This window comes from Tachypleus tridentatus, chromosome 11 (genome assembly GCF_004210375.1).
Source record: "Tachypleus tridentatus isolate NWPU-2018 chromosome 11, ASM421037v1, whole genome shotgun sequence".
In the NCBI taxonomy this organism is placed as follows: Eukaryota; Metazoa; Arthropoda; class Merostomata; order Xiphosura; family Limulidae; genus Tachypleus; species Tachypleus tridentatus.
In genome coordinates, this window is record NC_134835.1 from 400,063 (window position 1) to 405,476 (window position 5,414).

Below are 5,414 nucleotides of genomic sequence, written 5' to 3' on the forward strand. Positions count from 1 at the left end.
CAGGACAGTGTATAATAACAAGGTTCCGGGACAGTGGATATAATAACAAGGTTCCAGGACAGTGTATGATAACAAGGTTCCAGGACAGTGTATGATAACAAGGTTCCAGGACAGTGTATGATAACAAGGTTCCAGGACAGTGTATGATAACAAGGTCTCCAGGACAGTGTATGATAACAAAGGTTCCACAGTGTATGATAACAAGGTTCCAGGACAGTGTATGATAACAAGGTTCCAGGGACAGTGTATGATAACAAGGTTCAGGGACAGTGTATGATAACAAGGTTCCAGGACAGTGTATGATAACAAGGTTCCAGGACAGTGTATGATAACAAGGTTCCAGGACAGTGTATGATAACAAGGTTCCAGGACAGTGTATGATAACAAGGTTCCAGGACAGTGTATGATAACAAGGTTCCAGGACAGTGTATGATAACAAGGTTCCAGGACAGTGTATGATAACAAGGTTCCAGGACAGTGTATGATAACAAGGTTCCAGGACAGTGTATGATAACAAGGTTCCAGGACAGTGTATGATAACAAGGTTCCAGGACAGTGTATGATAACAAGGTTCCAGGACAGTGTATGATAACAAGGTTCCGGGACAGTGTATAATAACAAGGTTCCGGGACAGTGTATGATAACAAGGTTCCAGGACAGTGTATGATAACAAGGTTCCGGGACAGTGTATGATAACAAGGTTCCAGGACAGTGTATGATAACAAAATTCCAGGACAGTGTATAATAACAAGGTTCCGGGACAGTGTATGATAACAAGGTTTCAGGACAGTGTATGATAACAAGGTTCCGGGACAGTGTATGATAACAAAGTTCCAGGACAGTGTATAATAACAAGGTTCCGGGACAGTGTATGATAACAAGGTTCCAGGACAGTGTATGATAACAAGGTCCCAGGACAGTGTATGATAACAAAGGTCCGGAAGAGTGTATGATAACAAGGTTCCGGGACAGTGTATAATAACAAGGTTCCAGGACAGTGTATGATAACAAAGGTCCGGGACAGTGTATGATAACAAGGTTCAGGGAAAGTGTATGATAACAAAGTTCCAGCACAGTGTATAATAACAAGGTTCCGGGACAGAGTATGATAACAAAGTTCCAGGACAGTGTATAATAACAAGGTTCCGGGACAGTGTATGATAACAAGGTTTCAGAACAGTGTATGATAACAAGGTTCCAGGACAGTGTATGATAACAAAGGTCCGGGACAGTGTATGATAACAAAAGTCCGGGACAGTGAATGATAACAAGGTTCCAGGACAGTGTATGATAACAAAGGTCCGGGACAGTGTATGATAACAAAGGTCTGGGACAGTGTATGATAACAAGGTTCCAGGACAGTGTATGATAACAAGGTTCCGGGACAGTGTATAATAACAAGGTTCAGGGAGAGTGTATGATAACAAGGTTCCGGGACAGTGTATGATAACAAGGTTCAGGGACAGTGTATGATAACAAGGTTCCAGGACAGTGTATGATAACAAGGTTCCAGGACAGTGTATGATAACAAAGATCCAGGACAGTGTATAATAACAAGGTTCCGGGACAGTGTATGATAACAAGGTTCCAGGACAGTGTATGATAACAAGGTTCCGGGACAGTGTATGATAACAAGGTTCCAGGACAGTGTATGATAACAAAGTTCCAGGACAGTGTATGATAACAAGGTTCCAGGACAGTGTATGATAACAAGGTTCCAGGACAGTGTATGATAACAAAGTTCCAGGACAGTGTATAATAACAAGGTTCCGGGACAGTGTATGATAACAAGGTTCCAGGACAGTGTATGATAACAAGGTTCCAGGACAGTGTATGATAACAAGGTTCCAGGACAGTGTATGATAACAAAGTTCCAGGACAGTGTATAATAACAAGGTTCCGGGAGAGTGTATGATAACAAGGTTTCAGGACAGTGTATGATAACAAGGTTCCGGGACAGTGTATGATAACAAAGTTCCAGGACAGTGTATAATAACAAGGTTCCGGGACAGTGTATGATAACAAGGTTCCAGGACAGTGTATGATAACAAGGTTCCAGGACAGTGTATGATAACAAAGGTCCGGAAGAGTGTATGATAACAAAGTTCCGGGACAGTGTATAATAACAAGGTTCCAGGACAGTGTATGATAACAAAGGTCCGGGACAGTGTATGATAACAAGGTTCAGGGAGAGTGTATGATAACAAGGTTCCGGGACAGTGTATGATAACAAGGTTCCGGGATAGTGTATGATAACAAGGTTTCGGGACAGTGTATGATAACAAGTTCCAGGACAGTGTATGATAACAAAGTTCCAGGACAGTGTATGATAACAAAGGTCCGGGACAGTGTATGATAACAAGGTTCCAGGACAGTGTATGATAACAAGGTTCCTGGACAGTGTATGATAACAAAGGTCCAGGACAGTGTATGATAACAAGGTTCAGGGAAAGTGTATGATAACAAAGTTCCAGGACAGTGTATAATAACAAGGTTCCGGGACAGAGTATGATAACAAAGTTCCAGGACAGTGTATAATAACAAGGTTCCGGGACAGTGTATGATAACAAGGTTCCAGAACAGTGTATGATAACAAGGTTCCAGGACAGTGTATGATAACAAAGGTCCGGGACAGTGTATGATAACAAAAGTCCGGGACAGTGAATGATAACAAGGTTCCAGGACAGTGTATGATAACAAAGGTCCGGGACAGTGTATGATAACAAGGTTCCGGGACAGTGTATGATAACAAGGTTCCAGGACAGTGTATAATAACAAGGTTCCAGGACAGTGTATGATAACAAGGTTCCGGGACAGTGTATGATAACAAGGTTCCGGGACAGTGTATGATAACAAGGTTCCAGGACAGTGTATGATAACAAGGTTCCAGGACAGTGTATGATAACAAAGTTCCAGGACAGTGTATAATAACAAGGTTCCGGGACAGTGTATGATAACAAGGTTCCAGGACAGTGTATGATAACAAGGTTCCGGGACAGTGTATGATAACAAGGTTCCAGGACAGTGTATGATAACAAAGTTCCAGGACAGTGTATAATAACAAGGTTCCGGGACAGTGTATGATAACAAGGTTTCAGGACAGTGTATGATAACAAGGTTCCGGGACAGTGTATGATAACAAAGTTCCAGGACAGTGTATAATAACAAGGTTCCGGGACAGTGTATGATAACAAGGTTCTAGGACAGTGTATGATAACAAGGTTCCAGGACAGTGTATGATAAGGTCCGGAAAGTGTATGATCCAGGACAGTGTATGATAACAAGGTTCCAGGACAGTGTATGATAACAAGGGTCCAGGACAGTGTATGATAACAAGGTTCCGGGACAGTGTATGATAACAAGGTTCCAGGACAGTGTATGATAACAAGGTTCCAGGACAGTGTATGATAACAAGGTTCCAGGACAGTGTATGATAACAAGGTTCCAGGACAGTGTATGATAACAAGGTTCCAGGACAGTGTATGAAGGTTCCGGGACAGTGTATGATAACAGGACAGTGTATGATAACAAGGTTCCAGGACAGTGTATGATAACAAGGTTCCAGGACAGTGTATGATAACAAGGTTCCAGGACAGTGTATGATAACAAGGTTCCGGGACAGTGTATGATAACAAGGCTCCGGGACAGTGTATGATAACAAGGGTCCGGGACAGTGTATGATAACAAGGTTCCAGGACAGTGTATGATAACAAAGTTCTAGGACAGTGTATGATAACAAGGTATGATAACAAGGTTTCAGGACAGTGTATGATAACAAGGTTCCAGGACAGTGTATGATAACAAAGTTCCAGGACAGTGTATAATAACAAGGTTCCGGGACAGTGTATGATAACAAGGTTCCAGGACAGTGTATGATAACAAGGTTCCAGGACAGTGTATGATAACAAAGGTCCGGAACAGTGTATGATAACAAGGTTCCGGGACAGTGTATAATAACAAGGTTTCAGGACAGTGTATGACAACAAAGGTCCGGGACAGTGTATGATAACAAGGTTCAGGGAGAGTGTATGATAACAAGGTTCCGGGATAGTGTATGATAACAAGGTTTCGGGACAGTGTATGATAACAAGGTTCCAGGACAGTGTATGATAACAAAGTTCCAGGACAGTGTATGATAACAAAGGTCCGGGACAGTGTATGATAACAAGGTTCCAGGACAGTGTATGATAACAAGGTTCCAGGACAGTGTATGATAACAAAGGTCCGGGACAGTGTATGATAACAAGGTTCAGGGAGAGTGTATGATAACAAAGTTCCAGGACAGTGTATAATAACAAGGTTCCGGGACAGAGTATGATAACAAAGTTCCAGGACAGTGTATAATAACAAGGTTCCGGGACAGTGTATGATAACAAGGTTTCAGAACAGTGTATGATAACAAGGTTCCAGGACAGTGTATGATAACAAAGGTCCGGGACAGTGTATGATAACAAAAGTCCGGGACAGTGAATGATAACAAGGTTCCAGGACAGTGTATGATAACAAAGGTCCGGGACAGTGTATGATAACAAGGTTCCAGGACAGTGTATGATTACAAGGTTCCAGGACAGTGTATGATAACAAAGGTCCGGGACAGTGTATGATAACAAGGTTCAGGGAGAGTGTATGATAACAAAGTTCCAGGACAGTGTATAATAACAAGGTTCCGGGACAGAGTATGATAACAAAGTTCCAGGACAGTGTATAATAACAAGGTTCCGGGACAGTGTATGATAACAAGGTTTCAGAACAGTGTATGATAACAAGGTTCCAGGACAGTGTATGATAACAAAGGTCCAGGACAGTGTATGATAACAAAGTCCGGGACAGTGAATGATAACAAGGTTCCAGGACAGTGTATGATAACAAAGGTCCGGGACAGTGTATGATAACAAGGTTCCAGGACAGTGTATGATAACAAGGTTCTAGGACAGTGTATGATAACAAAGGTCCAGGACAGTGTATGATAACAAGGTTCAGGAGAGTGTATGATAACAAAGTTCCAGGACAGTGTATAATAACAAGGTTCCGGGACAGAGTATGATAACAAAGTTCCAGGACAGTGTATAATAACAAGGTTCCGGGACAGTGTATGATAACAAGGTTTCAGAACAGTGTATGATAACAAGGTTTCAGAACAGTGTATGATAACAAGGTTCCAGGACAGTGTATGATAACAAAGGTCCGGGACAGTGTATGATAACAAAGGTCCGGGACAGTGAATGATAACAAGGTTCCAGGACAGTGTATGATAACAAAGGTCCGGGACAGTGTATGATAACAAGGTTCCGGGACAGTGTATGATAACAAGGTTCCGGGACAGTGTATGATAACAAGGCTCCGGGACAGTGTATGATAACAAGGTTCCGGGACAGTGTATGATAACAAGGTTCCGGGACAGTGTATGATAACAA